General features: G+C 50.1%; 1 long non-coding RNA gene across 1 annotated transcript; it reads right to left on the bottom strand.

Annotated features, from left to right (window-relative positions):
* Nucleotides 1-8,389: 8,389 nt before the first annotated feature.
* Nucleotides 8,390-13,825, bottom strand: LOC130680131 (uncharacterized). The gene is made up of 2 exons (XR_008993165.1): nucleotides 13,712-13,825; nucleotides 8,390-13,041 (listed from the first exon to the last, which is right to left on the bottom strand). It is a non-coding gene; the product is annotated as an uncharacterized LOC130680131 (long non-coding RNA).
* Nucleotides 13,826-24,583: the final 10,758 nt, after the last annotated feature.

Raw genomic sequence — 24,583 nt, 5'->3', positions numbered from 1 at the left:
AATTTGGGACCAATGGGTAATTTTATACATGCAGTGGAAGGAAATACAAGGGCTGATTGGGGACAAAAAATTGAGGGCACTGCTACTTCTATAGCTTTTCTTCTTCCTTCCTAATTACAACCCTTAAATAGAATTCATGCCTCATATCAAATTTACCGAGTATCATAATTCTTCCAAGTGGTAAAGATACCTCAAGACAAATGCTGGGCATAGAAGCCACAGGGCATAAATATGCAAAGAAGTAAAAAGCTAACCTTTTCAAACAATAAGGCTTCTCTCTCACTTACCAACTTTACATTTCCCTGTATGGCCCTGGAAGATGACTGGTTAGCCAGAGACGGGTAAGATTCCTCAAGGGAGGAACAACCTAAGACAGGCACAGTCGCAGGGGGGTCATCAGGTGAGAAATTGGGGATCAACAGAGGTGAGGCTTAGAACCTCACCCCCCCTTTTCTGAGAGAAATCTTCTGCATACGTGGATGTTTTATTGCCCTTGTCTAGCTTGGATTAACACATAGTCTACAGGCACACACCTGATCATCTACATTTGCTCTCTTACAACACTAAACTATGTTTTCTACCTTTATCTCGTATCTACCTACCACTTCAGCATTTTATCAAAAATAATAATAATAAAGAGAGAAATGTGGTATCCACATATAAATCAAGTATAAAAATCAAATGAGTATTCATATTTGAACTGACTGTTTATAGTTCATAATGCATGAGCAAAACCAAAGGTTTCTGTGATGACTGCCCTTGTACTGTTCACCATGTAAGAACTTAATCACTATGTAAGAATTTGTTCTCCATGTAAGAACTTGTTTGTTATGCCTCAGAAGATTGGAGACTGATGAAAATTAGGCTTGGGGTGGATTAATGATTGTGCATTGAGCATTGACTCCCCTATACAGAATTTTATTGTTGTTAACAACCATTTGATCAATAAATATGAGAGATGCCCTCACAAAAAAAAAGTATACACTTCCAATGGTAAAATAATAAGTAACCGGGATGTAATGAATTTAGTCACAATATTGTAACAGCTTGGTATGGTGATAGCTGGTACCTAGAATTGTCATGTATATAAATGTTGAATCACTATGTTGTACACCTGAAACTAATGTAATGTAATACCATGTGTCAACTACCCTTCAATAAAAAAATAATTACCTACAAAAAAAAAAAAAATTAAGGGCAGCTTCTCAAGTACCTGGTGACAGGCGCTGCACACAGTACGGCATTCCCCCACCGTTGAGTGTAGTCAGGGATGCACGTCTCTGGTAAATAGTAAGAAACCTAACAGCAGAGAACGAAACCAGTTAAGCCTGTCGTGGAAATCTGACTAAGCACCTTATGGCCAAATCAGCCTATGTTAAAACTCACACACAGGTATTTTCCTACATGGCATTTTGAACTGCTTAAATAAATGCAGAGTGGCCAAGTGCACAACAGGCATACAGCACAACTTACATCGCCAATAAATACGAGCTTGAGTGTAAATGGGTCCTTTTGAAACAAAAACCCATTTGCTATAGGAAAACTGTCTTTCCAAAGTATTTAACTTTCCATGGCACTCGGACAAAGTTCTGACCTGGAAGTCGAACAAAGAGGGAAAAGCAAAATCCCACTTTCTATCTTGGGCACCTTGTCCTCTAATGTCTGGGTTGTTTTCTTACAGGGTTTTGAAAGCACAAGGTCCACTTTGCTATTTTTATCTACTAGCGGAAGAAACCTAATAATCAGTAGGAAGGGGGCCGAAAGGGAACAGGGTGGGTGTGAGTGTAGGCGCAAGTGAAGTCGGAGTGGATTTTCCAGGGAGCTGGAGCACATGGGAAAAGGAGGCTGCGGGCACTTTGAGGAAAATGGGTCCATAAAAGAGACTGAAATTACAGAAAGGCCGTAGGGCCCTGAAGAGAGGCCTGAGTCACCAGTCAAGGCAGGAATGTACTTAAACGCAGACAGTGGGTCACAGTGACAGGGGGCATGTTCAGGTCTGAAAAGCACTTGCAGCACATGACAGACCAAGGGCTAGCCCATCACATGTAAAGAGCTCTTACAAATAGAAAAGCAACACTTGGTAGGAAAAGCAGAGGAAAAATACAGCATAAAACCATGCACAGGATATTGACAAAGAGTAAGTGTGCAAGACCACGTCACCCTTCTGCAGATGAGGAAACTGCCGTACAATGTAGCTGACAACTGCCCCAAGGTCATCGATGGACTAAGTGAAACACCCATGTAATGTTCTAGAATGTCATTACCTGACATGCTGTGTACACAGTAAAGCTATTACCTTCTTCACCCAACTCGTGCTCGAGCGCCTACTGTGTGTTGTCTGCATTGACCCTGCCACACACGCTGCCTCCCTGCGGCCCCTCCCAGGCTGCACCCACTCTGGAGGTGACCCTGGTTCTGATGCTTGTCATTATGGTTCCGAGTCCACAGAAACAGACCTGCACCCTGGCAGCTCTCTTCGGGCCAGCCCCGTCCACCTGAGGCCCCATCCGCAGGATTTACCAGCCTTGGGTCCTATGCTAGCGGCCCACTGCTTTTACACACCACAGATTTCCACTGTGCGACCTAGGTATCTACCCTCTTGGTTAAGGGCTGTGCCACTGGGGTGTGTGGATAAACCCACTGTGAATACTCTTGCACCCATCTTTTGTGGACCTGGTCACACACTTCTGGGTCACATCTGGAGTGCAGCTATTAGGCCACAGGGAAGGCGTATACTTAGAGCTAGTAAATATGGCTGAAGAATGTTCCCAAAGCCGCTGACCTGCTATATCCCACAGCAGCGAGTGAGAAATCTCTTCGCCAAGAACTGGTGTTTTCAGTCTCTAGTTTGAAGCCTTCTGGTGGGCATGCAGTCCTCTCGCTGTGGATTTACATTTTTCTCCAGATCTAGTGATCTTGCTCTGCTCCTCAGAGGCCCAGTGGCTTTGGGAGACCGTGTTTTGTGAAGTTCCTATGTAATTCATTGCTCAGCTTTTAAACTGGGTTGATTGACTTTTTCTGGCTTTTCAGGGGGGTTTTATGTGGAAACAAATGAGAGCCCCCACCTGTTTGTTTTTGTGAGTTGTCATTTGATGAGTAGGGGATCTTGATATTTATGAAGCCCAGTTTATCTTTCTAAAATTATTTTTAGTGCTTTCCATGTCCTCCTAAGAAATATTTGCTTCTGGAAGGTCACGAAAATATTTACAAGAATTTCTACAAAAAGGTGGTTGAATTTGACTTGACCAAGATCCAAGAAGACCATAGGAGTCTCCTTAAGACACATTCTCTGCTTTTTATTTGCTTAGTTTTTCACTCTTCCAATTGACTCACCATTGGGAGGTGGAAATATTGGTCTAAAAGGTATTCACAAACTCGGTTAAAAACCAGAGGTTTAAGGAGACAGGAGCTTGCGCAAAGGTGGGGGTTGAGGGGGAAGGCTGAGTCTCTCCCGTCTAGGAGACAGATGTGCCCAGGCACAATATCCTGTGAAAAGCATGCCCAGGATGCCATTCTGAAGGAAATGATTTATGCAGGCTTCATAAAATGTGTTCAATCAAAGGACACGAGTTCAAGTGACTTCTTCAGCCTGGCATAAACAATCGTGCCTCATGCCAACAGCATGACCAGGCAAGGTCTGTGACATTCCGATGGTGGCGTGTAATTGTTATCATCCCATCTCCAGAATTGGTACCAAACCTTGCCTCTGAATTTTATTTTTCTTTTCTTTCCAAAATCCCAGAATATGTGTCCTACTATGATTGTTTTGTTGTAAAAGGAATGATTTGGTCTTCTGGTGAAGATCTGAACAGTTAATTTTACTAAAAAGTGTTTGCCCTGATCACAGCCTGCATTCCAGCACAGACAGAGCGAGCAATGGTGCTGTTTACTCAATCAAATTTGGATCGTCCCAGTTGTCAGAACCTTTCATGCACAGGCACTAGAGATGCGGCATGAAGGGATCTTAGGGTGTGTTAATATTGCCTTTGGGGGAACTACGAAGGCACTTTAAATCAAAATTGCTTTTTCATATTTCCCTTATTTTTCGGTAATAGCTGGCATTTATCAGAAAAACACTTTGAAGAAGGAAATCCCACAGCGGTAGTAAGACATGTTTTTAAATATTAAAAGCATATGCGATCAATCCATCTCCACCTTTTTAATTTCCACGCAGATCCTTTTCACATGATAATAAAATTACAATGAAGATGCAATGATACGGTGTTTTTCTCTTATAATCTGCTTGGCACCGCTTCTCTGCTGGGACCCTTTCTCAGGATCAGAACTTTCTTCTCGTTATTTTTCCATTGAATGAACCTGGTGTTAACTGACAAATACGTCAATATCGCCAGTCTTGTTTCAAAGACATTCACCCCCGCGGATGACCTGGGGCTCCCGCTGATCCAGGCACACTGCCCACGGGCCTTCTCTCCGGCCTTGATCTGCAGGGAGTCCACAGGCTCCCTGACGACTGGAGGGCCTTTCCCTCCAAGCCGCCGCCCTTCGTTGGCCAGCCCTTAGGCCCAGGCTGCTCTCCTTCCAAATACCCCCTTTCTCCCACGATGCCTCATTTCCTCCCTGTCCCCACAGGGGCTTCCCGCACACAGTGAAAACGGGGTCCCTGGGGTCCTCGGGCAGCTGGGCCTTTCCTCCTGCTGCGTCTCATTCTCCCCCTGTCCTCACCTGCTCATCAGATCCTCTGCCCCCCGGCTCACCGCCAGCCATTCAACTGCGACTTCCACCGCCTTCCTAGGTACCTCGGGGTCTACAGGCACATGGAGCCCCAGGCCGCCCTCGCAGCCCACACTGGCCTGCCCATCCCTGGCAGCCCTCGCCTCCCCTCCTCCAGACACCCTACCTCAGGGTCACCCACAGAGCTCCACCTGCGTGGGCACAGGCTGAAGAACTATCAGCTGGCCCACCACTTGCCTCCTTACCAGCGACTCCATTGGCTCCAGAGCCTGGCGGTCAACCAGCCGTGCAGTCGGGCCTCCCCAGGGAGGCAGCCCAGATACCAGTCTAGCTATCATCATTCTGTCATCTCTCCATCATCTATATATCTAGAGAAATTTATTTCAAGGAATTGGAACCTGCCAATCTGAAATCTCCAGGCCAGGCCAGCAGGCTGGAGACCAAGGGACAGTTGATTTGCAGTCTTGAGTCCCAGGCTGGGAATTCAGGCAAGATTTCTAAGTTCCCATCTGGAGGCAGAATTCCCTCCTCCTCTGGGGACCTCAAACTCCTCTCTTAGCATCTCCAATTGCTTAGAAGCAGCCCACCCACATTATGGAGGCTTATCTGCTTTCATCAAAGTTGATTGATCTAAATGCTAATCTCATCTAAAACCCTCACAGTTACATGCAGACAGGTGCTTGAGCACACACCTTGGTACCATGGCCCAGACAGGTGGACAGGTAAACTGCCATCCCACCAGCCATGCGCTGTGTTCTCACCAGTTATCATCCATTTAAAATGCCCTCAATAGGGTTTTTCCTAAATCACCATCTCATGCACTTGGAAAAGCCCGAGCCTTGGTGAAGCCCTTCACTCATGTTATCTTTGCACACTGGCCCTTCTGAGAAGTCACGCGTGGCAGATGACATGTCCCACCAAGGCCAGGATCACTAGCACTGGCAGACTCCTGGCATTGCCCCCGACACCCCGTCACGTGCCTGAGATCGCACACGCTCCCTCTGAGTGCATCCTCATCATCACAGCGGCAGGCCACTCTCCATGACACAGGCTCACAGGCGGGGGTCCTCACCCGCACTCCACTCTCCATGCGCGACACCCCCCGCCAGAGACACAAGCGCCGAGCCCCTGCCCAGGGTCTGTGTGGCGATGTGCCAGGCCTTGCACTGCACACCCCCGCCCTGCACAGTCCTCTGACTGGCCACTGGGCTCTCTTGTCTCCCATGCGGGCACCTGCCCAGGGCGGGTCATGTGCACACCTGTCACCCCTTTGCCTCCTGTCACACCTTGGTCCCCAACCAGTTGATGGCCCAACAACCAGGGAAAGAGCTCTTGTTAACACCAAAGGCGGTCCATGTTCCTGACTCCAGCCCCACACGGATTTCCAGTACCCCCCCCACCAGCAGCCTCCACACCATGGACTGCCTTGGGTTCTCCGGACAGCCCAGCTCCTCAGCATTGTGAGCCTCCCCCTCTGCTTCTCCAGTAGGCTTTGGTTTGGGTCATTTTCTCCCAAGCGTTCGTTTTCCTTCTCGAAGCATGAGAGTGCTAGCATTCCTGTGAGATCGGTCACAGACTTCCACCCCCAGGGGCCCCATCAGGTAGGTCTGTGATTCAAAGTCACCCACATGTTGAGGAGCAAAAATATGCATCTCCCAAATCTCTCTTGAGCATCATAACTGATTAGATTTTCATCTCAAGCAGAATAAATCTTTTGGGGGAGGAAAAAAAACCTATCCTGTATAGACTGGCTTCGGGAGCAGCATGGAAAAGAGGCCTCAACATAGAGCAGGTGACAAGGGGACCCTGCTGAGCACAACACAAATGCTCTGGGCGCTAAGGGCCCGGAGCCCTGGGGGCGGGAAGGGGGTGTGAGAAGGGGCCACGGGACACTGTGTGGGGCGTGGGCATGTGCTTCTGGCCTTCCGTGTAGCACCGAGAGGCCTGGGCCACATCCCTGTCGCTGGGGGGCTGGGAATCTCACCCAGATGACCAGAACGAAGCACTCCTCACTCAGAAGTGCCCTGTTTGGGGCAAATTTTGGCCCTGTCCACATTTCTTGCTTGTAGGAGATGACCGGGAAAGTGGACTCGTGGCTGGTAGGATGGCCCATCCTGAACCACAGTTCCTGCCCTGCACCACCACCGGACCCAGGCACTGCCAGGGGCGCACACCACAAACACAGAAAGGTCACTGTAGTGGACACCCTCTATTTTACATAAGTATTGTTGATATGCACTGTTAATTTGCTTCCTGTGTACAATACAGTGATTCAACAACTACATACACTACAAAGTGCTTCTCACAGTAAGTGCAGTTACCATCTGTCACAGTACAAAGGAATTAAAACATTGTTGTTGACTATATTTCCTATGCTGTGCCTTCATCCGCTTAAAGAATGTATTTTATAATTGGAAGTTTGTACCTCTTTATTCCCTTCACCTATTCTGACTGGGCCCCCAGCCCCATTTATAGTCCTAAACACACAAAATTATGTCTGATTAGCAATCAACTACAAAATTTGATTTACAAAAGTGTAATGCAACATGTACCAGTTTAACAAAATTTTGCTCTATGGCACATGAGGGGAAGTGGCGGCAGGCTTCCGGCGGCGGAGGGCTGGGTCCTCAGGGAGCTGCGGTGTGCGTGCCAGGAACCCAGTGGCCCACAGCAGGAGCCCGTGCACCTGGCAGCCGGGAGCAGCAAAGCCAGGACACTCCAAGCCTCCCAGAGGCCACCGTCCCCTGCAGCCAGAGCAAGCCTTGCTCCAGTGGGGACAGGGCGCCCAGGAGCCAGGGAACGCTGGCACTGCAGGACTGGGGCACATAACCAAGGCGAGGCGGGCATTCCTCTCCTGGGTGTGCGTCTGCTCAGCATGCCCTCTCTGTGCTCTTCAGCGGGGACACCAGAGATGGGTGGCTAGGGGCGGGACAGCAGGTGAGCTCTCTCCTGTCCACCTGGAAAAACACTCGAGCTCCTAGCGTTTGTGGCCAAGATCCTGCCTGGAGCCTTCACAGGCGGGTCGCCTGGGGTCTGACTGCCCCATGAGGAGGCCATGGAGACCGAGAACGGCGGCTGACAGCAGGAGCTGGAGGTCAAGAGGTCAGAGCAGAAGCACCCCTGACCCCCTGGGAGGCCCGGATGCCACCCCTGCTGGACCAGGAAGTGGGCAGACCCCGAGGGGCCACAGCAACCCCACGGTTGCGCCTGGACCTGCACCTGATGTGACCATGAGCCAGGGGACCCTCGCAGGAGGACCAGGCTGGCTGGAAAGGGTCCAGCAGAGAGGAGGGAAGATAGCCTGGAAGCATCACCTACGTAGTACCGTAAATCCACTGAGTGGGCACTTCCCACGAACCCACCCACACAGCCATGCAGGGCATCCCGTCCTTGCGGGACCAGCTCTGCATGGTGTCAGGCTGCAGGTGGCTCTCCACTTAGAGCTGCGTTCACAGCTGGCAACGCCGCTGGGAACCAGAGTCGGGGGTACTCAGAGTCATTTGGCAAAAAGTGGTGTGACCTTTTGTTTTAGGGATAAAGCCTCTGACACATTAAATAACTTTTTAAATAATCATCCAGTGTTACAGATTTAAGTCATACTGACAGATGGATCAGATTTCCTTAAAATTACCAGGTTTCCAAAACTAAGCAGAAAATGCCTGGCAGTACCAGGGAAATAACTCTTTCAAATGGTTCGTTTTAATTAGAAATGTTTGTCAAATGCAAAAATACCTGCAGGCCCACCCCTCTCAGCTCAAGACTAATCAAAGCCATTCCTCTGCAAACCTGGTAAGGTTGCCATCATCCTGCAGTTACCAAAATCCCGGGGATCTTAAGAATTTCAAATGATGTCATCCACCTCTGTCTTTTCTCTCCCATTTTCTTTTGCCATCAAGTAACTCCACTCAATTGTCAATACTGATTTTCTATTTATTTCTGTCTAGCTTATTATATACTTATGACCAGAAAGATAATTAAGGCTACATTCTCAGCCTAACTGTTAAAGCAACAGCACCACTACTAATTTTGGGCCATAAAACTGAATTTTAACCAGAGTGCAGAACATGCCAGTGAGCATTTGGTACCACTGCATTCACTTGAGGACACTAGTCCTGTGTGACAAATAAATCTGTTGACATGACAGCCAACAAATCATGTCCTACCTCATAGTCACATTTTATTCTGGATCAAAAACAATAATGTTCAGTTGTATATACATATAGCATCTAGCATCTATCCATCATCTATTGATCTAGCTATGCTTTTTAAATGAATTGAAAACACACACTAGATTTCAGGGGAGGGAACAGGGGAGAAATCTGTTATTGACACTTTTTTGTAAGGTTCTACTATTTTAAGGAGAACTTTCAAGTATTATTTTTCAATTAAACAGAAATTTAAACTTACCCCAGCTGATAAGAAAAAAGTCCTTCTGCTGTCAAATCTTCTGCCGCATCCCCAAAGCGGGGCACGCTTAGGCCTCCCCCACCAATCTGACCAGTTGCATGCGCATACAGGGTGGGAAAATCCATCTGTCAGTGTGCACACATAGGATGCATGCATGGAAGATGTGTGTGGTTTGTGTACTCTACCTAAAGTGTGTGTGCATGGTTGTACATATATCCAAGACATACGTGCACATGTGTGAATGTGTCCAGTTTGCCATGGGAATCCGAGAGCAGCCAGCACATGCTGGCTGTGTGCCAACAGGAAGCTTCCGGGGGATGCGAGTGTCTCTGGGCTGTGAAGATCTCAGCTTTCCTGAGACGCACAAGGGCCCAGGCGAGGATGACAGCAAGCCAGGCCTCATGGCTTCACTGCGTTTGCTTGGCAACCATCAGACCAGGAGCAGGAATTCGAGCAGATCTTTGTCCTCTGCTTACAGTGGATTGTCCCTCATGGTGAGCGAGTGTCCTCTGCTGACCCAGGGCAGGGTGTGTGGCAGAGGGAGGGGACCTCATTTCCCTGTCAAGCTAACCAGACGAAGCTCCTGTCCTGGGGTGAAAGGCTGTGACCCAGGCTGCAAGGACCTGGGTTGGGTGCCCAGGTGTCACCTGGGGTCCCCCACACATGCCCCTTGCAGCATACCCCATTTTCTTTCCCATGCACTTGATTTTTTGGTTTATCCTTTCAATTTTTTGAAGCAAATCATCCACTAGCTTCTTGAGAAAAGGAACACAGGCAAATAAGTTTTTAAGATCTTGCATATCTAAAAATGTTTTTCTTCTATCCTGCCGCTTGGTGTGTAATTTTACTGGGTGTGGAATTTGATGTTGGTAGTGATTTTCCTTCAGAACCACCATGGTGCTCCTCCGCTGTCTTCTTACCTCCAGGCATTCCTTTAAGTCCCAAGCCTGTCCGTGCCTTTGTATTTGAGATGCCAAGCATGTCCCTCTCACTCCCAAGTGCCCTGTTTTTCATCACATGCCCTGGTGGGGTTGTTTTCATCTGGGGTGCTGGGCACCTGGCCAGATCTGTCTATCTTTCCCTCGAGTCTCACTGGCCTGAGAAATTGTCTTGAATTACTTTGTTGTGAGTTTTTCCATTGCCTTTCTTTTCTCCATCTATGGCTCCTCTAACTTGTATGTTGAAACTTCTGGGCTGATCTTACGATATTTTATTTTTTTCTTCTATGTTCCATCTTTTAATTAATTTATTTATTTGTCTTTCAAATCTTTTAGTGAGCTTTTACTTTCTGCTGGCAGATTTTCTTCCCGAATCATTCTTTTTCTGGGTGTTCCTTTTACATGGTGCCCTGTTCCTGGTTCACTGGAGCAATGCCTTCATGTCTCTCCAGGTATGTCAGTGGCAGTTTCCCTTTTCTCTGCTGGCATCGTTTCTGTTCCTTCCGGCTGTGCTTTGGGTTCAGCCTCCAAGGCTGGAGGCTCCCTTAGGAGCCATTCCATCCCGGGAGTCTGCTCACGCCTAAGACCAGGGGACTGGAAGCTCAGAGGGCATCAGCAGTGCTTGATACATCTGGCCCGTAGTAGGGGTGCTCTGATTGAACTACGGGCTGGGAGCACTGGGAGCTGTATGTGCTGATGGGCAGAACACCCTCCAGTTCCCCCCTTTGGGCCAACCTGTAGGAGCTAAATGGGGAAAGAGGGCCAGGGGAGGAGCTCCATGTGCATCCCTCATAATGCAAACGAGAGCTGGATTACATTCTGGGGACAGATGTCATGCTCTCAGTAGAACTTGGTGTCCCTTAAATGTCACAAGTATCTGCCACAGTGAGGTCAGCCCTGTCCCCAAAGGCCTGTAATTGAGAGGCTATCAGGTCTTGGAATTTCTTTTCAAGTAGAATTTGCCCACTTGCGTGTCTGCATCTCTGCTCATGGTCCCCGTTACATGGGGGTCTTGACTCTGCAGCAGAGTCAGACTGTACCTGCTTCTCCCACCGCTGTATCCACTCATCTGTTACCATTAATCCACCTTCTCCTTGTCTTCCAAAATGGTAGAACTATTTTACCTCCACCTGTACATTTCACCTTGTGGGTTGGTTACTTATTTTTTAACAAAATACATTGGGAGATTATTTGGGGATATGGTAGAGATAATATTCTAACTTTATACAAACAAAACTTGAGTTCCTCAAACACCATTTTTGAAACATTCACCCTTCCCTGCATTACAGCGTGATGTAGCCATTAGCAAGTTAGGTTCTTAGGTCACTGAAGTCACTTTTAAGATCATCTATACCCTCTCACTGACCTCTAAGTCAACTCTCATACCAGTACTCTCCACGTACACTCACATAAATGCACACATGCTCATGCACACTCACAGTGCAACTGCTCACAGTCATCTACATGCAAACATGTACACCTGTCCATACACTCACACACGTGCATATCACATACATACATGCTCACATGTTTCTGCTCACATACACATGTGCATGTGCTCACACACTCACATACATGCATGTGTGTGCACCTGCTCATGAACACACTTCCTGCCTGGGTGCTTCCTGGTCTGGCTGTCCCTGCATTAAGGAAGGGGCTGCAGGTGGAGACCAGGAGGTGCAGTGACCCTGGTCTCTGAAAGTGAGGAGGCCTCTTTCAGGAACATAAGTTGCAGTGTTTGGGAAGTCCAGTGCGATTAGTTGTTTTCATGTTAGCGGCTAATTTGGAGCAACAGTTTGTGAAAATTCTCCCAGTATTTTGGAAATTAAAAGCATCGGAAATGGTATGGTATATTTGGGCAGACACCGCAACCCCAAATTCGGCGGCCCTCTGTCAGTGTCATGACAAGGCAGCTTTGCCAAACAAGCATGGTACATACGTGACGCACACAAGGCAAAGGTCAAGGCAGATCCTCTGATTGGCGCATCTGAGGACTCATGTCACTGACATAGAAACGCCTTGTCCCCCAGGCACGACTAGATGTGCTGTCTCCTGTGTTTTCCTTTGGCTCAGGGAAGAGAAGAGAAAAGATGAAGGATGGGGAAATTTCATTATTTCCTGCAGCCCAGGTGTCAGAAATTGCATATGGCTGAGCTGTACAGAAACTTCTGTAGTCATATTGCCAGAAAGGGCTTTTGATTCTCAGCCTTCCTAAAGACAGAGAAAGTTAAGTGTGCAAGTCGAGGTAATGGTTCAGGATAAACTGGACAGAGGAATCTGGTCATGAAGCTGTGAGTCCCAGGGAGGCCAGCTGGGCCTCTGCGCACCCGACCGCCCTGCTCTCTGCAGAGTCATCCACACGGAGGGCCTGGCCTGGCTCCCAGGTGTACTTACCTGCTGAGTCCCAGTCCCCAATTTCCAGAGCACAGGATCTGATAACCCTGCTCATGCTGGAAGCTCATGGCTCATCCGACCAGCTGTGGCCCAGTGGAGGGAGGCTGCATCTCGTCGGCCAGGACACCGTTCCTGGGCCTGGGCTGGGAAGTTCCTGGACCATGGCTTCAGAGGCCCAGGAAATTCTCCTGTAGATGGCCAGCACATGCAGGGAGAAACACATAGTGCTTGAGGCCCGAGGAAAAAACTAAGAGTTGCTCTTCTTAAAAATATTTCTTTCCCCCAGAAAAGCAGTATGACAAGTAGGAGGAACAATTCATCTAAAAATAGTCCCAACATGAATCTTTATCCAAAATGTTAAAAAAACCATTTCAAAAATGTGTTCTCCATTCGTAAAACCTATTTTCCATTTTTGCTTTTAGGTGCAGCCTATATTGAAGGACTGGAGACCAGCTACTTCCAGAAGGACGACGCATGTGGTGACGAGACCCCACGGCTGGCTGAACCCGGTTTTCCAGCTAGGCCTCAAGCCCCATGAGCAGCGCTACACCCTGGCAGCCAGGCCCACACAGCCTGGACTGCAGAAGGCAGCTTTCACAGGGTCAGCAACCTGAACACGAGCCAAAATGGACAGAGAACAGACGTGTTACGGGGGGTGGGGGGGCTGGCCTAAGAGCCGCCGTGTAATCGCAAACCCGGCTTGTGCTGGCCGGCAGCCTCGAGCGGACAGCTGGAGGCCTGAGGCTAATCAGCAGCAAGCTGGAAACACACACAGGAGGCAGCGTGGGGGACGTAACTCCCATTCCTGTTGCTGCATGACCCAGCATGTTCCCAGGCCCCGGGGCCACACTGTGGCCAGCCTGGCAACCCAGCTGCCCCACAGCTGCCCACCTTGTGCTGGTGAAGTTCTAGGTTCTGGCTGTGGGAGCAACAGCCGCAGGCTGCACTGAAGCACCTGCCCTCGCAGGGTCCGCAACCCGAGCAGGTATGTTCTGAGGGTGGGAGGCTGGGGAAGGAGGGAGACGCTTGGCATTGTGAGGCACGGTCAGCATTCCCTCCCGTGGTCTGGGCGGGCTCTTTGCCTCCCGAGCCCAGAGTCTGACAGAAGTGACCCGCTGACTCCCGGGCCCAGCTCCTGCCACGAGCGTGATGTGAGGGCGCCAAGCAGCCGTGCGGATGGGCCCAAGGAAGCCAAGCGGCCCCTTGGGCCGGTGAACGAGCGCCTAGTCCCGGCCCTGAGTCACACTGAGCATCGCATCCTTTCTCATGTCTCTTCCCACCTTGGGGGCCCAGGGGCTCGCTTCTCACTTGCTGTGGCATCTCCAGCACCTGGTCAAAGGCCAGAAGAAGTTCAGGCATTTGTTGTGTGTAGTGAAGAGGTTTTCTAGGCCAGCAGGTCTCAGACATTAAAGTGAATCATCTAGCCGGGCATGATGGGGAAGGTCCAGGCCGCTTGGCTGGGCCCTGCTCGAAGTCCTGGTCCAGGGAGCCGTGATCAAAATTAAGAGGCTGTTTCAAACTCGTAGGTCTTGGAGTAGTTTGTTGTGCCACAACAGGGAACCTGCACAGGGACTTAAGCAGCTCATTAATATTTGTGTGCATTTTGATAGGAGGTGATGAGCTAAAAGTGCAAACTTAGTTTTCGTTAAATTCAGGTATCCCAGCCTGAGACCAGACGTGCACTCACCTGTCTGTGGGGCTGCTCTCTGACGTGTTGCGTCTCCTTTCGCAGGCCCCGCTGAGATCGCTCCGGCAGAGGAAGCTGTGCCTGCCGGATCCGTGCAGGCTGGCCACTTCCCCACTTCTCCTCCCACTGCTGACACCATTTAAGCACCAGTCACAGGAACTGCAGTGACCTTTCTGTGTCTCTCCTCCCGTCTGGCTGATGCCAGGCTACCATCATTTCTCATCCATCTTGGTGGCACCAGGGCAGAGCAGAAGGCCTGCAAAGCCCAGATGTCCGAATGTTTATGGAGTTGAACGACAGCGCACCAGGTCAGCAGGCCCAGCGTTCTGTATGTTTTTGAGCAGACAAAATAGAAAAGGTGGGGAAATGGGCTACATTGCCAGTTTTTTTATTTTTTAAAGATCAATAGAAAGAACTGTTGCAAAACCACCTTTAAAAAGCGGCCTGTGCTGTTAATGTTGCATCATCTAACAGGACCCACTTGAGGCCCAGCTGTCAGGAAAGCTCTTACCTGAGAACAAAGGGGCAGTTATTTAAACACTGAACCTGGCTCAGGGCCCACCACTCCACTGTCTGAGAGCCAGGGCTTCCGAAGGACAGTCCGGGTGACGTCCTGGCAGAGGAGTGAAACATTGGGATGTTTCTGATTGAAAATGCCCATAGGGACCTGCTCACAGGAAATCGCACTGGGTGAGGGCAGTCGGGGAGAGTCAGTGGAGGTTCCAGGGGAGGGTGCAGCCTGGCGTCTAGCGGCAGTGAGCCGGAGGCCGAGCGGAGCTTCTGAGGTCACAGTCTGGAAGCAAAGTGCACCCTGAGGTCAGCATCGTGGAGCCCAGCTGGGGACGGGTGGATGTGTCCAGGTAGATGAGCAGTGCCCGTCTACACCTGTGGGTCAGGTATGAGCCCATGACAATCTGGGCTGCCTGTGGGATGTGGCCATTCTGTCCTTGTCCTCGGGGTGAATGTGTTTCCCATCCAGTCTGGTTGGGCTCTGGCTGCCAGTGGCCGACAGAGGACACACCTCACCTGAGCCGCATTGACTGGGTCCCTGGGCTGCACAGGACAGCCCCTCCCCTGGCTTCTTCTGTGTCCCTGACCAACATGGAGATTCTGTTCTGCCAACTTGTGGCCCTGATCCAGCACACACAGGGCCCGGGCACTTGGTGCACGAAGCGCTGACCACTGAGCTCCCCGAGCAGAGGGCGGTCTCGGCACCAGCGCGGGCCCCGGGCTCCTCCTGCGGTGCACGACAAGGGAAGCCTTCGTGAGACATCAGCAAAGGTGTAAGAAACCCTGTAGGGCAACACAGTGAGGTTCTGGAGCAGAAGCTCACGTTGCTACGCCCGAAAGCCCTCAGTTCAGGAACCTTCACCACTTTGCAGGATCATGTCGCACCAGACAGGAAGAAACCCGCCCCAGAGGTGTTGGTCAAGTATTCAAGGCTAGAGGCTGATGGAAGAGCAGGCCCGCTCAGCCGGCCTGGGCTGTGAACTGTTTGTTGGTGGATAAATGGGTTTTCACCCCATGGCAGTTCATGGGGAATTTTGTTAAATGCTCCTGTCAAGATGATTATTGGTTGTGAAATTATATTAATACAGTTTCTGATATTGAATACCTTTTGCCCCTGAAATAAACCAGCTTTGTCTTAATGAATTAATGTTTCAAGAAACATTGGATTATTTATTAATAAGAATCTTATTTCAGATTTTTGTCTTTATAGTTTTAGAGTTTGATATTGTCGGGTTGGGTAACTGGGTAACACTCACTTTATGAAATGGGATTGTTGTATTTTTGAAATTTTCTCCATGCTAGGAGTTCTCAAATAGTATGAATCTTCACCATATCTTTAAAGTGTAACAGAATATACCCATGAAGCCATCTGAGTCCACTGTCATTTTTGTGGGTAGTTTTATTACTCTGTGTTTGCTATTGTTGTTATTATTTGTCAACTCTTTCAAATTCCTCAAGGTTACTGGTTTATTAATAGGGGACTTTGACATTCAATGCCAAAAATTCAGATATTTATCTAGTTTTATCATCATTTAAAAGAGGAGAGCAAAACTGGTGGCTCCCCATCAAGGCCAGGAATCCAGAACCTCTATACACATTACTAAGCAGACAAATCGGTACACTGCTCTCGGGTGCGCTGGGGCGGCACAACAGCCAAAAGGTATGCATGTGTGCTGCCCCCACGGATTCTGCTGGGCAGTTTCCTGGAGTTGTTCCCCAGTTCAGAGCCTCCATGTGCAGTCATACCACCGATGATGTAATTTATCTCTTCAATGATGGTGATTTGTTTTCCTAGTCACCGTGGCTTCCTACTGTCCAGTTACGCAATTCCACCATCAGAATATTTTTTCCTACTTTCTGATCACATTACTCCTTTATCACCTAGCATTTATCGTTGCAGAGAAGCCAGCCAGATTTTTTAATCTGTTTTTAATTAGTTTGTTTTCTTCAGAATGTTGAAACATTTCTTCTTTCAAAAATTTTTGCTGGAATTTTTTTTTCTGTGTTCTATTAATTTGGAGACGTTTCCTCTGTCCAAGAACACGCGCACCCACACGAGCACTCCTCTGACACATGCCCCACATCAGGCTCAAGTCTGCCCCCACCCCTTGCACACACCCACCCAGATTCACCCTTCTGCTCCATCGGGAAGGGTGCTAACTGTGTGCTCCTCAGCGCCATCTAACTCCACAGCATCAATCATGCTGCACTGCCCCATTTGTACTATAAATCAGGCCAATATTAGTTTCATTCCAAACTTTCCTTTTGTTATTTAGCTCCCTTTACATCTCAGTATGTTTCTTTGGTTTTAGCTGATGTATCTTCTTACATTTTATTAACATTTGAAATCATTACTTGAAATAATTTTCTACATTTTGAAGGGCATCTAAATCAACTCTCCCTCTGTGCCTTTTTACTTTCATCTGTAAAAATATCTTATATTTTCATTTAGACTCTTTTGTAAAAGGCTCCAAATACTATTTTTCCCCTAGGTGTACCTTCTTGAGCAAGATAATTTTTACACAATTCATGTCACAGAAAGAGTAAGTGAATTTCTCTTGGCCTCTCTGTCCATAGAAATAATGATTAACATATTTTTTCAGAAATAACAGGAGAGAAAGTAAGGTATACAGCTAATGTCTTTATAATTGTTCATGGTTTGTTGTAATCCTCAGCTTACTCTGTACACTGAAACCACATTACCCAGGTTGCATCTTCAACCAGTCACACCTATAACCTGACCTCTCAGAACGTGGTGGGTCAGCACCAGCTTCCCTGTAATGTGTCCCATCTTTACTTCGTAATATCTGCAATAGTGCATTTTTTGAAGAAAATTACAGAAGAAAGAAAAGAAGAGAAAGTCCTCTGCAGTTCAGAATTGTATCTCACAAGCAGTTTCAAATTAAGTTATTATATAACAAATTAGCCTAAAACTCAGACACTTAAAATGGCAGATGTTCATTATCTCAGTTTCTATGAGTCAGGAATTCTGTGATGTCCACTCCCAACAAGACAGAATATGCCATCTGACTCGGTCAGCCATCGACAAGCATGGCAGATGGCGCCCTAGAATTCACAAGCTCATCCGTGCCTGTCGTGTCCTGAGCTGCCCCCTAGCAGGTGTTCAGAGGCTGCCCCAGCAGTCAATCACCTGGCGGTAACAGCAGGGCACCACGGTGCATCTCTGTCCAGCTGTGCACATTCCGGTCGACATGCTCACCTCCTCCGGGCCAGACCTGCTCCGTTCCCAGATCACATCAGTTTCTCTCGGGGGTCTCTGCAGCCTGGCCCCCAGCCCCACGCCGACACCCCTTCTGGTTGCTGACACCCACCCAGCGTCACACTCTGTAACAACCCCTGTGCGTTACCAGCCCAGTGACTGTTCCGTCACCCCAATGCCTGGCCTTCGCCTCATCGGAGCCCAGGACCACCCTCCACGAATCACGCAGGGATGGGCTTCTCTCCCATCGCCAGAAGCTCAGGATCTCCTGACTGCCTGTCCCTAACAAGCCCATCCACTGCCAGGGCATTTCTCACACAGGCCTCCCAGGCTGGTGGCTTCATGGCACCCAGCGTGCAATGGCTCCCAGAACTGAGGGAGCAGTTGAGGGGTCACAGAGGTAACCGGGGGGTGTCACTGCTGGCCACAGCCTGCACGGGCCACACAGCTGGTGCCTCCATGCAGCTGCCCATTTTCAAGCAACATCTCAGAGTCCCAGGTCAGAGGTCAGAGCCCTCCCGGCACAGGGTGACTCAGCTCGTCCAGGAGAGGGCAGGCCCTTCGCTTGCAGAGGTTTACATCTGGGAGTGGTCACACTGTGCAGCGGGTGGACCCTGGGTGAGGAACGCGTGCACACAGCTGCCGGCAGCCCACAGGGGTGGGTGGCACGCCCTGTCCTCAGCCTAGGTGTCACCGTGGCTGTTGGTGACCCCCTCCTTCCTTGCCAGCATCTCTCCTGTCTTCTCCAGGAGAGCCAGGTGAGCCCCGCACCTGCAAGGTGACTGCGAGCCTGGACCCTGGGGCTGGGTGGCCTGGGTCACTCCCGGTCACAGCAGCGACTGGGAGCAGCCCCCCAGCCCCCACGCAGGCTATGACCTGGGGCTGCCAGGGCACTGGTCAGGCTGCAGGGAGCACCCTGGCCTTGGCACACAGGCAGAGGCATCTCTTTTTCAATGGTAGGTGCTGCGTTCCCGTTACAAGTGGAAATTAAAAACAAGATGAGTCACTGCCCCAGAGCCTCCCTCCTGCCCCTCTGAAACTTCAGGGGAAATGGACTGAGAAGGAGTGGCCACTCCGCGCCAGCACCTGCACCTGGCTGACCCGCCCATTGCCTGCAGCTGGAGATGCAACCCCCTGAGCCCCAAGCATCCAGCGACAGCAGCCGTGGCTGAGACCTGCCCCAGCCTGGTGGGTGGGAGGGTCAACTTCCATGAACTCTTGAGCCACGCAGATGCCAGGAACTGTAATTTTAACAGCTGAGAATTTGGGAGTGGGTTTTAAGAGCAGACACTGTTACTTTCAGCATTATAAATGTTCCAGCATTATGATCTCTGCCAAGCAGAGCCAGGGGGTCAGTGGAAGGAAAGCTACCGAGGGGCTTGAGCAGATGTCTGGTGGCCGGGTGGGGGGAGGGTTTCCCCTTGAACTGGATTCCCAGTGGTCAGAAACCAAAGCACTAAACTGACTCGGCCACTCACCTCCTAACGTGGGCTGGAGGCCTTGTTATGGGGGCAAGTTCTGAGTGAAGCACCTCCCTTGACCTCACCAGCCCATCTGTGACACAGAAGGAACCACCCGACTCCTCAGTGCCCTGCTGGCGGCAGAGCCTGGCCCAGGTGACTCTGGCCCAACAGCCATTCCTCCCCATCAGGCTTCTGCAGCATCTATTTTAACACAGTGACAGAAAAAGGCCGTTTCACAACTTCCCAGAAGCTGTAAGACACATGGACAGATGCTGGGTGTTTGAAACCCCCGCAGGCACTGGAAGGTAAGCATTGACTACCAATCCCCAAGAGAAAGGTGGCATCTTCACAATTCTCTGATCTGACTGGTACATACCTGGGCACTAGGAATAGGGGCCTCCCTGCCCAGAACAGGGTTTGGAAGTCGGCCCAGCAGGATGGGTCTCCTGCAACCACCCCATCGTTCACAGAAACATTCATGCGTGTGGGGACCCAGCAACCGGGAGGAAAACGTGAGAAAAGGCTGGTCCCAGACGTGGAGCTGGGATTTAGGCTCAGAAGAGGGCAGACAGCAGGGAGACCCCACCCACGGCGTCAAGGGGCAGCAGCGGGGTGGGCTTCCACTTACCTCCTTCACCAAAAGCGATGCCCGCAGTAGAGGAGCCTCAGCGCCGCAATCGTTAGTGCTTCAGAGCCTCACCTCCGTCTGCTGTTTAAAGCCCCAGCTGCCCTCGACCCCGACGAGAGCCAGCCTGTTCTCAGATGCTGTGGGGCCGGGCACTGACTCTCCTCTTCAGCTGTGGAGGTCCTGGATGGTGTCTTCTCCCCACAGAAGGCCGTTCCATCTGCCTGGGAAACCTGCTGGATGGCGCAGCCGCCTTCATGGGGCCCCTCAGCGGGGCCTCGGGACACCTGCTGCGGCTCCCCCACCAGCTCCTGCGGCCTCACCTGCACTCAGATGCCGTGGAGACGCTCCTTTCCTGGAGCCTCAGAGCCAGCCTCTGCCGGCCTCAGACTTTCTCCTGCAGCTTCCTCCCCTCTTGCAGCCTTTGCTGCCTTGCAGAGCCGGGGCCTTGCTCGGGGTGAGGCTTTGGCTTCAGGGGGTGCGGTGGCTGGGTTGATCTTCCACCCAGACCACCCAGGCTTGGTCCCGCCAGCACAGGGCTGCTTCACCTCCCTGTCACTGGAGGAGCACGTACATTTCCTTCCAGACCTTCACCCTGGCTGGCTGGCAGGCGCAGGAGGCCCAGCTTTAGGCCTGTCTTGGCTGTGATGCCCTTGCTCACTCAGCCTGATCATTTCTTCCAGCTTTTGATTGAGAGACTTGTGCCTCTCCCTCTCACCTGACACTCTAAGGGTTATTGACCAGCCTGATGTCAGTGTTGTGTCTCGGGACTGGGGCAGCCTGAGGAGAGGAGGGAGGTGAGTGGAGCAGTCGGAACACAGACCTTTATTAAATTCGCCAGCTTCTGTGGTCAGAGTTCATGGCACTCCCGAACACTTGCAGCAGTAACATCAAAGACTGCTAATTGCAGATCACCATAACAAATATGATAATGGTGAAAATATTTGAAATATTTCAATAATTACTTGACACAGAGTGACACAGAGACAGGAAAATGGGCAAATGCTGTTGGAAAAATACAACAGACTTTCTCCATGCAGTTACCACAAACCTTCAATTAGTAAAACAAAGCAATATCTACAAAGCACAATAAAATGAGGTCTATCTGTAAAGTGAAGGACCAGAAATGTACAAGAGAGGAGCCCGCGTGCGTATGACTGTCCTGATACTGAGCATGGGCACGGGAGGCAAAGAACACCAGCACGGTAATGTAAGAAGTTTAAATGATGTCGGAAGACTCAGGGTGGATACTTACTCAGTATTTTGAATTTCCCCTTTGCATAAATTTTTAATTACTTCGCCTGCCCCTCTTCCAGAATTCCCACTAATCAAAATCTGGTTTCTTTATACTTATCCTGGTAGGATCGGAGCTGCGGCCTCTGACCCTTTCCAGTTTTTGAGTCGTGGCCCTTAAGGGAAATCACGACCAGGGGCCCTGCCACAGTCCCGGTCAGGAGCTTGTGGGGCCACGAGCCGGAGGCGGACAGCCTGAGCCTGGAGGAAAGCCCCACCTTCAGGCCAGTGGGAATGCTGGCCCCAGGGTTTTTGTTCCTTCAGTTCACTGCTGTTTCCCACCCCAGGAACACAGTGGATGCTGAATGGAAAGGCCGCAAGTAGGTGCATGACTAGTACAGAGGCTGACAGCACAGGTCTGCAGCACACACAGCCATGTGCCACCACCAGCCATCACTGGATCTATGCATTCAAGTTCTTGTCTGTCTCTCCAGAGACATTTTATTGAGATGACATTTATGTATGGTGGTGTGTCCTTTCTGACAAACACATATGTTCAGGGACCCACACGGGATAGCAGAACGCGTCCATCCCCTAGAAGATGCCTCTGTCCCCAGGACAAGCGCCTGCTGCAATCTGATTTCTCAGGTCCCAGGCCTGTCTGAACACTTCTAGAAACTCCTATCAGTTGAGCCACAGACCGCGTGTTTTCTGTCTGGCTTCTTTCACCTGAGAGGCACGCACATCACCACATGAACCAGAAGATGACATTTTTTCAGGCTGAGGAGAACCTCCCTGCAAACACCACTTGCCTGACAGACACCAGGGCTTGTTCTCGTCCTTGGTTTCGTGAATTAAGCTTCTCATGCAGGGCACATTATGGACATATATATCCTTTCTTTCAGATAAATATCTAGAAGTGGAATTTTGGGGGAAAAGTGTAGATGTCTAACTTTTTGAGAAACTGCCAGATGTATTTCCAAACTATACCATCTTATACTCTGTCAGCAACAGTTACAGTCACGGATCAACTGCATGCTTGCCAACAGCTGTACTGTCAGTATGCACAGGTTCCCAAACCCCCATGAGGCGCAGGCGTGTTCACTGTGCCGTGCCCAGGATGCCCCGGGGTGCTTTCTTTCACACTGACACCTGTGGGTCTTCTCTCCTGAGGTGCCTATTCAACTATGTTGCCCACTTTTGACTGTTTTGCCTTTTTGTTACAAATTACAGTTCTTATATGATCTAAACATACATCTTTGTCTGACATGTGTCAGAAACTGATTTTCAGTTGCTTGCTTATTGATTTTCCTAAAGCTATCTGCAGAAGAGCAAAATACTTTTTCTCCATTCAAAAAGGGAAGATGATTAACTTAGTTACTCCCCTCAATATTTTAAGGTGTAGTTTCTTTTAAAACAACCACAGCAAAGTGCATGGATTTATTCCACATATTTGAAAGAAAAATGTTGTTTTATTTATTTCACAAGAGAAGAAAATGCAGTATGGTTTCACTTAGAAGGCTTGTATTTTCCTATTTCCTCACCCGTTTGTAATGTGTTAAGTCCACTGAGGCCATTCGGGGGGGATGGAATGCAGCCTCACCCCGGCACTTGTCACATCCTGCAAGTGGTTCTCCAGGTCTGAAGCAAAGTTTGTTTTTCAGTGGAAAGTTTAGTGTTTCTTGGTGGAAATGCTTGTAAATCATTTCTCTCTGATGTCCTATGAAGAGGAGGCATGGCAGGAGAGCATGAAGCCACACAGAGGAGGACCGCAGACCCTGAGGGTCTGGGTCAGGAGATGTTCCCAGGACGACGCTGTGACGATGGGGTGAGGGGGACTCAGTGTAGCCCCACAGAGGATAACGGGGACCAGCCAGACTGACAGCGCACACGACTCATGAGCACGGCCAGGTAAGAGTGCGTCAAGGCCTGCAAGAGGCCAGTGGCCAAATCAGGGACTTGTCTTTGCTAAGTCTTGCATTTCAGAGCGAAAGGCAGTATGGCATTCACACCTGCCCTGCTTGATTCTTGTCATTTTCCTCTTCTTCCTGCCACAGCTTTGTTATCTGGATGGGGAGCTACAACTTTTGCACAGAGTGATCCAACTTGGAGCTTCTGGCTATAAACAGCCGCCATCCAAGTGACAGGTGGAAGAGCCCGTAACAGCCCAGATGCGGGGTTCTGTTCTCATCAGGGTGGTCCCAGCAGTGCACGCGCCAGGGCGCCACACCCCAAAGGTTCTCCTGCCCAAGTGAAAGGCAAGCTGGGGAGCTCTTTCGTGACAACGGCGGGCATTTCAGCACAAGAATAAGATGCCCCCTCCAGAACACTGCGAGCGGGCTGACACGATGTGGACAGAAACCTTTAGCCTGTGCCCCAGGCCCCGGGGCCCACATACGGCTGTCAAGCTGACCTCCTCTCTCAGATGCAAAGGGGGAGAGGGGGAGGGAAGAACATAAATGTGAAACTGATGCAGCTCCAGAAGATCAGTGTCCAAGTCGCCCACCGGCAAAGAAACAAGTGCAGGGTCGCCTCCTCCCAGCCTCCTGGGGCACTTGCCCCTCAAGCTCTGGGAACAGACAGACATGCCTATGTGCGTCTCATGCCCCGTGCCTGGCAGGACACTCACCTCTGCCTCACACTGGCAGCCCCTCACCCTCCTCAAGCCCCTCTTCCTCCGGAGGGCTGTGTGAACACCCTCTTCTCCACACACCCCCAACTTCTTGCCATTAACCTAAATCACAGGTGGCCACCTTGCCCCTGCCAACTGTGATCTGTCTTCAGTGCCATTCATTCCCACTCATTCTTCCTCTGGAAGCTGTTCTCTTGCCACGGGTCCTGCACACCAGGGAAGGTGGGCATACACTGCACCATTACATAGCAACAACCAGGGCCTGGGGGCAGGTAGTGGGACATACTTCAGAGCGTGAGGCCACCCCAAGTGCCTGTGACCCAGTAGCAAAGCAGGCAGCTGTCAGCTACCCCTGGAGGCGTGTCCCAGACAGACAATGTGGCTGCCTGCCCTTCGTGGGCCATTTCTTCTGTGTCAGCAGCTGCAGGGTCCCAAGGTGTAAAGCCACTAACAGAAGTTACAGTTAAGTTGGGAACATTCAGAAGACACAGACTGAACAAGCCAGTCCTTATCAGGACCTGGAACAAAGCTGGCACTAAACACATTCACGTGGGAAAGAAGAAAGAAGAAAAGCAGGGAGAGAAGAGAGGAGGGTGGGTGGAGGTGGATTCAACACGTGTTTTAAGTCCCGCTTTTGAAAACATATTTGGTTGAACCATACAAAGCTGCCATTTTTGTAAGTCAAACAGCTAAAGGTTGGCAAGTGTACATGGTTCAGTCTGACACCCACCCCAGAGGCCTGTGAGGTGCCTAGGGAAGACACCCTCTCGCATGTGGGGCAT

The sequence above is a fragment of the Manis pentadactyla genome, chromosome 12 (genome assembly GCF_030020395.1).
Source record: "Manis pentadactyla isolate mManPen7 chromosome 12, mManPen7.hap1, whole genome shotgun sequence".
Lineage (NCBI taxonomy): Eukaryota > Metazoa > Chordata > Mammalia > Pholidota > Manidae > Manis > Manis pentadactyla.
This window is presented reverse-complemented; position numbering and strand designations above follow the sequence as displayed.